Source organism: Tupaia chinensis, unplaced genomic scaffold (assembly GCF_000334495.1).
Source record: "Tupaia chinensis unplaced genomic scaffold, TupChi_1.0 Scaffold000424_1, whole genome shotgun sequence".
NCBI classification, from domain to species: Eukaryota; Metazoa; Chordata; class Mammalia; order Scandentia; family Tupaiidae; genus Tupaia; species Tupaia belangeri.
In genome coordinates, this window is record NW_006159929.1 from 2,514,176 (window position 1) to 2,525,364 (window position 11,189).

General features: G+C 49.5%; 1 long non-coding RNA gene across 2 annotated transcripts; it reads right to left on the minus strand.

The window, feature by feature from the left end:
- Positions 1-5,492: 5,492 nt before the first annotated feature.
- On the minus strand, positions 5,493-10,262 carry LOC102474698 (uncharacterized). 2 transcript variants are annotated; one of them, XR_335473.1, is made up of 5 exons: positions 10,016-10,262; positions 8,288-8,487; positions 6,440-6,587; positions 5,901-6,243; positions 5,493-5,689 (listed from the first exon to the last, which is right to left on the minus strand). It is a non-coding gene; the product is annotated as an uncharacterized LOC102474698 (long non-coding RNA). The 2 variants fall into 2 exon arrangements; XR_335472.1 differs by having other exon boundaries at positions 5,498-5,689; positions 5,901-6,102.
- Positions 10,263-11,189: the final 927 nt, after the last annotated feature.

The following is an 11,189-nucleotide window of genomic DNA, read 5'->3' on the forward strand; positions in this document are numbered from 1 at the left end:
TTTAGTTTCTGTGATAATGTATAGCTTAATCGTCCAATAAGCTTAATTGTCCAATAAGCTTAATTGGTTCTTAAGACGTGGCCCTCTGACCAGAAGCATCAGCACCACTTGGGAATCTGTGAGTAACGCTAGTTGTTCAGCTCCATGCCAGGCCCTATGGAATCAGAAACTCTGGGGTGGGGCCCAACCATGCGGGTTTTAACAAGTTCTCCCTGTGGTTCCGCTGTGTGCTCAAGTTTTAGAGGCTAATCCAGGTCATTGATTCTCAACTTGGCCACACATTGGAATTATCCAGGGAGCATTTAAAAAGATTCTGACTTCATTGGCCTGAGCTGTGGTCAGAACATGGGCATTTTGAGTCTCCCCAAGTGATTTCAAAGTGCAACCAAGGCTGAGAACCACCAAGCTAGATGACACCTTACCCCACCAGGCCCCCTTCAGAGGTCCTGCTTCTGTAATAATCAGGCTGGTCCCATATTAATGGCTGCAGACTCATGAGAAAAGAAAGAAGCAGACCCAGCAGTGCCTTCTTCACCAGGTGAGGCCCAGGTGGCACTGTGCTGTGCTAGGTGAACAGATGCTTTGCGGACGTTCTAGTAAAGAGAAGTGTGGGGAATGGCCACATTGCACTAGTCATAGTAATAGGGGCGAGAAGCTTGAACACAAGAGGCTACTGCATGTGGGGTGCAGGTGCAAACTCAGGTGCTGCCAAGGTAGCATTAAATCTTTTGTATGGGGTGATGCTGTTCGTTCACTTTTGCTGGCTTTGTAGCTTATTTAAAAGATCTATACGAATGATTTTGTTTTCCATTATGCAGAAGTTCTAAGTAGAGAAAGTTTATTCCTAACTTTGGTTTATACAGATTTAATTAACATGCAAATATAATAATGTCAACACTGGGGGCTGCGGGGAAAAAGATTTTTTTTCTGTTGTTCCTTAGCTATTCTAAGTTTGGAGGATGATGGCATAATGTTTTCTGCAGAAGGTGCTTTCGTGTGCCCAGACACTGGTCCAGAGAGTCTGTCTTTGTCTGTGGGGTTTGAGGATTCTCTTTTGGCGTAACCCGGCAGGCCCAAGGTTCTCAGCCCCACTTGAGGGCACACTTGCATACTTCAACCCGTCCTCTGTCCTTTGAGTTGAAGTAGAAGTTATCGTGGAAGATTTTGAGGCAATAATTAACTGTAATTCCAGGGGAAAGAAATTTGGTCAGTTTCTATGCAGTGCAAATTGGCCTCCCCTATCTATCTTGGAGTGAGCTTTGTGTTCAACTCTGTTATCGGGCTCTTTCCTGGAAGCATTGTTTCCCGTTTCAATATAATTGCTTCAAAATAATGTGAAAAGATCAATTGCCACTTGTCAGCAGTAATTTTCTGCCACTGGGAAAAAAAAATAATGTGAGGAGGAAAGCAAAATATGGGCTGGCTTATTAGCCAAGATGGAGGGAAGGAGCACCCTCTGCCCTGCCCCGGAGAGTGGATTTGAGCTGGGAGGCAAGGCTATGCCCTCTCTGTCTCTGTGCCTTTTGCTCCTGTAGTTTTCCATGCCATGAACCCTTCCCTGCACCTTCTCGTCCCAGCCCAATCCTACCAGTCACTCCAGGGCCAACTGTAATCCCGGACTTAACTAAGAATACTTCCTGGTAACTCTAGCCCAGAGAAACCTCCCCTTCCATTCAGTTCATTGGTTTACCCAATTCTCAATGCATTTATTCCACAAATACTGATTGAGCACCCACGTAAATATTGGAAGGTTTTAGGCTGCAAGGAACTGAAAACCTTTAGGGAGTTAAATAAACCCTCCATAAGGGGATTAAATGAGCAAACAGGTGTTTATTTTTCTCTTGTAACAAGAAAGTGGCTTCTGGCTTGGCTTACAGTCATCATCTTGGGACTCGTGGCCTTTCCTACATATTCTTCACTTTGGGTTATTAGAAGACCACTGGGCTTCAGGCATCTACCTACATTAAGTCAGGAAAAGAGAAAAGGGAACTCTTTACACAAGAGTCCCTTCGATTAGGAAAGCCTCTCTTTTCAGAACCCCTGGCAGAGTTCTTTTAAACTGCTTTATTGAGGTGTAATTGACATATAACAAACAGAACCTATTTAGAGTGCATGAGTTGATCAGTTTTGATATACGTACGAGGGGACTTTAAAAAGTTAATGCGAAAACGAAAATGAAGTACAGGTTATTTTGGTGCCCCAAACTTTTGAAACCCATGCATACTTTTGTTCATGATGCACATGCTCCCCAAGCTTTCTGAAGACCCCGGTATATACACGTGAGACCATGACCACAATCGAGACAGTGAGTGTCTTTTATCCCCCCAAATCTTCCATAATTCCATTCCCCACTCTCCAGATTTTTGATTTTTATTTATGTTTTGTGGGCCAGAACACAATTTTAAGGCCACTCCTAGCTGCTAGGGCAACTGGGAAAATCTGTACTTTGGATTCTAGTACATAAGGGAAAAGAGGGCGGGACAGAATGTCGGGCCAGCTAACGAGCCATGTGTGCCCAGCCCGCTGCTCCAGAACTGCGACGGGAAGACTGAACAGGACAGCTCGGTCTCTCTCCCACACAGCTGGCAGTCAGAACCTTTGGCCACTTGGTTGGCATGACCTCGTTCCATCAGTTATTATCAGGAATGGGGAAGCTGCCTTCCTCTCTTCCTGAACTCAGTAGAACTGACTCCCTCCCCTGCCCCAGAGGCTAAGGTGAGAGAAGGGAACTGAATCATTACACTGACTGCACACCTATTCTTCAGTGGGTGTTGGGTGCCTCCTCTGTGCCCAAGTCCTTACAACGACCCTGTGAAGTATGTATTCTTTCAGTCTTTTCCCAAATGTGGAAACGGAGACCCGGAGAGGTGAAGTGGCCTGCTTAGAGTAGCACAGTTTGTAAGTTAACAAGTCTGGACACAAGACCAGATAAGAGACCATCATTTGTGCTCTTTCTTCCAAAAGAAATCAGAGTACCAGGCTGGGAATCATTCAGGAGGTGTGGATTCATGCTTGGACTCCAACAGGCTCCAGGAAGTGAAGTGGCCCACCCGAGGCCTTGCAGCCCGAGGTCAGCAAATCTTGCACCAGACTCTTCCCCTGCAGATCTCCTGGTCATTGCTCATTCCACTGTGCCCAGGATAGGTCAGTCTTGGAGAGGTGATGGGGGAGAATGGAAGGGAAGGGGCAGGAAGCAGTAGAAAATCCTGTGGGAAAGGGGACTCCAATATTTAGCATGATTTGCAGCTATTGCATACTTTTGTTCATGATGCACATGCTCCCCAAGCTTTCTGAAGACCCCGGTATATACACGTGAGACCATGACCACAATCGAGACAGTGAGTGTGTTTTATCCCCCCAAATCTTCCATAATTCCATTCCCCACTCTCCAGATTTTTGATTTTTATTTATGTTTTGTGGGCCAGAACACAATTTTAAGGCCACTCCTAGCTGCTAGGGCAACTGGGAAAATCTGTACTTTGGATTCTAGTACATAAGGGAAAAGAGGGCGGGACAGAATGTCGGGCCAGCTAACGAGCCATGTGTGCCCAGCCCGCTGCTCCAGAACTGCGACGGGAAGACTGAACAGGACAGCTCGGTCTCTCTCCCACACAGCTGGCAGTCAGAACCTTTGGCCACTTGGTTGGCATGACCTCGTTCCATCAGTTATTATCAGGAATGGGGAAGCTGCCTTCCTCTCTTCCTGAACTCAGTAGAACTGACTCCCTCCCCTGCCCCAGAGGCTAAGGTGAGAGAAGGGAACTGAATCATTACACTGACTGCACACCTATTCTTCAGTGGGTGTTGGGTGCCTCCTCTGTGCCCAAGTCCTTACAACGACCCTGTGAAGTATGTATTCTTTCAGTCTTTTCCCAAATGTGGAAACGGAGACCCGGAGAGGTGAAGTGGCCTGCTTAGAGTAGCACAGTTTGTAAGTTAACAAGTCTGGACACAAGACCAGATAAGAGACCATCATTTGTGCTCTTTCTTCCAAAAGAAATCAGAGTACCAGGCTGGGAATCATTCAGGAGGTGTGGATTCATGCTTGGACTCCAACAGGCTCCAGGAAGTGAAGTGGCCCACCCGAGGCCTTGCAGCCCGAGGTCAGCAAATCTTGCACCAGACTCTTCCCCTGCAGATCTCCTGGTCATTGCTCATTCCACTGTGCCCAGGATAGGTCAGTCTTGGAGAGGTGATGGGGGAGAATGGAAGGGAAGGGGCAGGAAGCAGTAGAAAATCCTGTGGGAAAGGGGACTCCAATATTTAGCATGATTTGCAGCTATACACTGGCTGCAGGACCTTGCAAGACTTTCTGGCCCAAGAAAGCATGTTGGGCTCCCTGGTGCAGGCACTCTCAGAGTTTCCTGAAGGCTGTTAGTGCTGAGAAGATTCCTGACATTGCTACTGAAAATACAGCTGTGCAGAGATTAGGAATCAGAGTAGATTTCCCGAGTTGGAATCCTGACCGGCCACGTGTCCTTGAGCAAGGCGTACAACTTACCTGTCCTGTCCATGAACTGGGGAAGATCAACCTGCTGCCGCACAGGCCTGCTGTCTTGCTAGAGACAGTGTGTTCATCCTGGAATGTCCCACACTCAGAACAGGTGAGCCCTGCCGTGGCTGCTGGGGAGCGTGGGTCAGAGCTGCTGTGACGTGGGGAGTAGTCCGTCCACTGCTGGGTCTCGCTGCGGGTGAGACACCTCTTGTCTGCACAGGCAGCCAGACCCAGCATCCAGGCCTCCTCTTGTAACCTTTCAGAGCTCTGTCCATCCTGCTGGGGCAAAATCCTGTGGGGGGCACCTCACCTGAGTCTTCTGGTCACAATCAGCCACAACCTTGGTGTCCACTTGCTTTGACTTGAGCCAAAGGGCAGAGGGATCTCACTTAACCCTGAACCACCAGTGGAGGCAAGAAGTCTACTGATGAGCAGTCAGGATATATCCAACTGGTGGAACTTCTAGACTGGCAAACCCCACACTCCCCACAAACTGACACAGGGACTGTTAGTTCCTTGAAACAGATGGGGTGTTGAGGGAGAGAGAGACAGAGAAGATCCAGTGTCACAGCTGAACCAGATCCCATGTTTCTCAGAGCCTTCGCTGTGCGAATAGTACTCTCTGACTCTCCAGTACTATGCAGGGGAGGGGGGCACAGGGGAGACAGCAACCCCTTTAAGGGCTCACCTCCCTGCACTAGGATTTGAGGCACACTGATCTTGTCAGCCTCTGGTCATCACCTGGCTGGTTGCTGAGTGAGACTAATGAAGCCATGATAGTCTTCTGCCTTTGTTTTCCCCTCTGGATAATGGGGGTGGTCTTCGTGGTGGCCAAATTGAGCCCAGGAGCCTGGAGCACAGCCCTTAATGAGGGCTGCTTGGTGATGAAAGGCCCCCTTAAGCTTCAGTCACCATTATTGCATGACGGAATAAATGTGGCCAGCCTAGGAGACGCGCACGAATAAATTTGAATAGCAAGACACAAATGCGGCCCTTAACTCCGACGAGCAAATAGAGTTTAATAAAGAGGTAAACTGAGACCGCTTTTATTTATTGCTGTGTAAATGTATTTAAAAAGGTATTGGCTTTCCACAGCTGCAGAGGCCGGTTCCTCCGCAGCCTGGTGCTTTAATGCCTGCCGCTGTTATTAGAGCCGTAATGAATGAGCCGCTGTGAGTGCGCTCTTCAGAAGGACTGCAGAGGTACAAGATTAATGAGATGAGAGCACTGAAAGGTACAGACGGCCTCTGTTTCCCAGCCGCCGAGCACCATGTCTGCAGCAGCACCTCTGGCTTTGTTTGCTCCATGGTGGCCGAGAGGCTGCCACATGGAACCGTCCCCCGGAACAGGCTCAGGGCTGGCAAGGCATGCACCTCCCACCAACTTTCATCCTGAAGCCCTGTACCTCCTCCTCGCTGGCCTCCTCCTTGCTGGCAGGGTCCTTTTGCTGCTCCTTAACCCCAGGGCAGGCTTACTCTGCTGCTGCCTTCCTGCCCGGGCCTGGATTTGTTTCTGGTTCCTCTTCCTGCTGCTTGGGATTTGTACATTCCCCTCACTGGCCTGCACACCCCTCTTTGGAGCTGCTTGTAGAATCCTGTGGTTGGATCCTGAAAGCCAGCACCGCATCAAGAGTGGGAAGTTCAGTTGTGCTGGAGAGCAGCTTCTCCGGAAAACAGCCAGGACTTGAGTTGCCTACTCAACCCTGTGGGTCCCTAGGGCGAGTGGCTGCTTAACAGAGCAAAGGTGACCTGGGGTGGTGGTGAAAGGGCCAGTGGGTGAGGGGACTTTCAGAGTCAGGAGTTCATAAGTCATTTATAGAAAGATGATTTGGAGGCTGGACTAAATCAGCTGAGTGGTTTCACAGCTACCACAGAGGTAGGCATTAAACCCATTTTGTAGATACGGACATAGAGGGGCAAAGGGTAGTGGGGTAATGAAACATACTTGTGCTCACACGGCCACGAAATACAGGATTGGAGACTCCCCGGAAACCCACCCGTCAGTGGGAATGAGCTCTCTCCGGTGTTCCAGGCGTGCAACGTTCCATTGGCAGCAAGCAGAGACTCTTGCTTAGGGCTCACTTAGACATGACCTAGATTGATTAAAAAGGGCCAGAACTAGTTGAGGAATAGAGACAGCTACCCACCAGAGGAGTATGAGTACTACAGTGGAGGAGTCGGGCAGAAAGAGCCCAGGAAGGTGGAGGCTGTGTGACCTGGGGAGTCACTTCACCTCTCAGAGCCTCTGTTTTCTCATCTGTCAAATGGATAACAACAGAACCTAATTCCTTGTATATTTGTGAACAGCCTATCAGATAATGCATGTAAAATATTTAAAAGCGCATGGCAAATTTTCAATACATATGCAATAAAATAAATCTAGGTCTGCTATCTGGGTCAACATGCAGCAAGAACCCTTGACATGTATTCAGAGTACCAGGAAAGAAAAGTTCAGCTCCATTTGACAGCCCAACGTGAACCTGCAAACAGGCTGTCTGGAGGATGGGCTGGGAAGGCCGGGAGGGCTGGACATGTCTTCATCATTTTTACTTTTTAGCATCTCGTTGTGGAAGAGCTTCAAGACACCTGACCCTGTATCCGTGCCAGTGCAAGAGAATACAGCAGTGACCCGACAGCCCCAGCATGCGCCTTCCTAAAACTCACTTTTTAAAAAACTGCCAGAGGACACGTGCTTTCCACAGAGAGAAAGAGAGAAAGCACCTCCCCACTGTGATTCCTTCTCCTCTCCTCCCTCCCATCAGGATTTTGGGCACACATGCACATGTGCCTAAGAGCTTCCTAGCTCCCAGGACCAGGCTTTGAACCCTCGTTGGCCATGTGGAATCTAACTCCCTTAACCACTGAGCTATAGGACCAGCCCCCTAAAGCTCACTTTCTGGTAACATGTACTGAAGGCCAAGGGCTAGCAAGGTCCAGAGAGGGGAATTTAGAAGAGCAGGAATTTGGAGAAGGGTGCCATTTTATAGTGGCCAGGCATGGCTTCATGGAGATGACATTTCAGGAGTGACCTAGTATGTTGGGAAGTGAGCCAGGTGAATATCTGAGTAGAGAACTTTCCAGGCAGCCAAAAGAACGCATGTCAAGACCCTGTAACGGGGCATGCCTGGGCATTTGAGGGTGGTATGGGCTGGAGCAGGGTGCACGAAGGGGAACACAGCCAGAGGTAGCTCAGAGCAACTGTAGGAGGCCAAGTTTCTAGGTTCTCTAGGTCTTGTAGACCCACTCCCCCTTCCCGGAGGGACTTCAGTCTCTATTCTCACTGTGACCTGAGCTAATGGAAGTGTGACGCCTTCTCCAGTTGATCAGTGGGATAGGCCAAGGTATGGGACCAGGGGAAAATGGCCATTGCTGTCTGATCCCCAAAGAGGACCGAACAGAGAATGAGCAGACATTGAGGGTGGAGAGGCAGGCTGGTCACCATGAGCACCAGGCGAGAGGTCCTGGTGAAATTCTGTAAGCTGCAGGTTGCCCGGGGAATGGAAGGCTTAGGTATTGCCAGAAGTGAGAAGGGCAGTTTGGGGTCAGTACAGACTCTCAGGAGAGAGAGAGGAGGGTATAGGTGAGAGCTGGGGAGGGCCAGGGGAGAAGAGCATGCCAGTGGGTGAAATTGTGCTGGGTGGCTTGTTGGAGCCAGGGAAGGGAGGAGGGGAAGGGGTGGATACAGGGGTCACAGACAGAGAGGTGGAAACAAACCCAGCTGATGCCCAGACTGGAGCCCACCCCAGCCCTCCCAGCCCCACATTAGTGCTCATTAGCACATCTTCTAACTTACCAAGAAATTCAATTTCCTACAAAATAACCAGCCAAGTCCCAAGAGAGCCAGAAGCCTTATTCATCACCGCTGAGCTTTCCGAGGACCTCAGTGTCCACCCTGTGGGTCTCCTCCTGTGGGGATGCCGGCACACCGTGGGAAGAGAGACTAATTGGCAACTCGGCAAGCTGGGGTATTTTTTTCCACTGCATCTGCAGTTTCTGGGTAAACAAGGCACCAAATCAGCATTCGGTATGAGGCAAAGGAAAGTTTGCACGCTCGCCATGTGGCTGAAATTAAGTGAGTGGTGCAGTTGCTGAAGCATGTATACCCAAAAATAAACATTTAGGAGGCCAGGGTGGTAGATATTCTTTTGTGGCCTTTTAAGGAAGGCAGATGTCAGTTTCTTTTTCTTTTGTTAAAATTCCAAATAAAAATATCATTAGCAATATTTCTGATGCCATTTCAAAGTTGTCAGCTGAGGTAAGTAATAGTGTATATGTTTGTATGTAGAGATTATATATATACATATTATATATACATATATATGGTGAGTTATGTGTGTGAATGTGTGTGAGAATGGCAGAGCACACATATACATGTATAACAAATATGTGTAGATTTTGTAAATATGCATGCATATGGAGGTATGTGTGTGGGTATTTCAGTGTGCAATTGTGTGTATGACTGTGTGTGACCCTGTGTGTGAGTACGTAGGTGTGTGCATGCATGTATGCATTGTGCGTGAAGGTGTGTGTATTTGTGTATGTGCACGTTTGGTCTATATAAGAGGGTGTGAGTGTAGGTGTGCATGTGTCTGCTCTGCATTTGCAAATGTATGTACACATCCTATGTGTGTTGTGTATGCTTGCGTGAGAGTGTGTATATGAGGACGGGGCTGCATGCATGTGCCTCCAGAGCATGCACTGTATGTGTGCAGCGGGGTGTGTGAATGTGTGCTGCTCCCGGACAGCGTGCACACCACTGCCTGTCTCCTAGCAGCTCTCTCACTCCCTCCTGCATTCTTCAGCGGCCAGCCCCAAGGCTGCGGCCAAGAAAGCAATCAGGCCTCCCATTTGTATCCTGCCTGTCATCCACCAGAGCAGGCAGGCAGGCAGGCAGGCAGGCGGGGTGGGGGAAGGTGCCCGCCCTGCTCTCAGATGCAGAGGCCTCCCCTACAACAGAGGAGCACTTGGCTCGGCTGTGGGGGGGGGAGCCCCAGGCTTCCACTGCACTCCCAATTACTGGCACTCTTCTGAGCGGCTTATGGAAAAGGCATTGGTTGCCATGAGGAAGATATTCCACTGGAGCATTCCCATTCCCCACAAAAAGAACCTTCCGCATATTATACACATTTTTCAATGTAATTATCCCCAGCCCACACACACAGCTTGGAGGATTAAAACATAAAATACAGTCTGCTCCCCACACTCGAGACCAACACTACAACTGGCATCATAATAAATAAATGAAGTGGCCTCTCCTCCTTTCTCGCTCCTTCCTCCTCCTCCCCTTCCTCCCTCCCCTCCTTCTCTTCCTACTCCCTTTCCCCCTCCACCTCTGCTTGGCGCTGGGCTTGTTTTGCTTCTTGTCTCTGGATCCCATCCATTCCCTCCCAACCCCTCCCAGCGCAGCTCACAGTGGCGGGCAGCATCCCCACAAGGGAAGTCACCCCATGTTGCTTCTGCCACAACGGCTAGCCGGCTAGCCGAGGGCTTTGTTCAACCAGCCACCCAGGGTTCTGCTCACCCCGCCTGCTGCAGAAGGTTCACTGCGCTAAATGCTGGCGTAAGGGCGGGGTGGGAGGCAGGGAGATTTCATAAGCAAATGGCTTCGTGGATCATTGAAGGGACATTAGAAAGCATCCCAGAGCACCTAAAGCCGAATGCCTCAGTGCAAATGGATGGAAGGGCGTCTGCCGTGGAGCCGTGGAGCCGTGGAGCTGTGGAGCCGTGGATTGCAGAGCTGCTTGGGTTGCTAGGGAACAGCCAGAGAACCTTTTGTCTTCAGAATGCAGATCCTTGATGCACCCGGGATTCCCAGTTCTAGAGCCACTGACAGCCGGTTGTACCAGCGCCTGTGGGGGACCACCATCAGACACCATGCTGCCCCCTCCTCCCCTTTCTGTGAGATCACGTATGCACTGGAGCTGGGTTTGGTGGACAGCCCATGCTAGTAATTTTCTTCAAACAAAAACGCTGGTGCACAGCTTGGCAGTTACAGACCTGGGCTGCAAGGGTTTCCATGTGCTGATAACATGTTTCAATTTGGAACCCCGCTCTGGTTGGTTTTGAGTGCAGCACCTCCACACTGCACACCCCTCCTCTTGCATTCCTCTCTCTGGGCTGTCTCTCCCCCAGTCCAATTCCATGGTCACGCTCTCTCCACTCTGCCCCACTGACTTAACTGTGTGCTCTTGGGGAAGCAGAGTCGTGCAGCTTGCCTCTGAGTCCAGCAAGGCCCCCTTTAATAATACCCTCCAGTTAAATAGTAAAAGATGTGAGTACATTCTTGTCTGTACAAATTAATCAGGTGTTTTGGGTAAGGGTCCAGGGGCTGGTTCTGTTTACATTGCTTCACTAGGTATGGATTGTTCTAGGTTTTGGCTCAGGATCCAGTTTCTATTAAGATACCAATGAAATATTTCCCCAATGGCCCAGGAAGACTTGGCTAATGTGTTCTTATTGCATTTCTACCAGTTAAGGTGACATCAGACAAGTCCGTGACCCTAGCTGATCCTCGGTTTCTTTATGTATAAAATGGGCTTATTGAGAATTGGGTAAATAGTGTGCAGAAAGGCCTGGCATAGTAACTGTTTGCACTGTTGAAGCCTAGGCTGCAGTTAGCAACCCACGAGTGGGACTGAATGAATGATCTGGGCACTGTGTCCTTGCTTCCCTACCTTACTGGCCCAGCAGGCCCT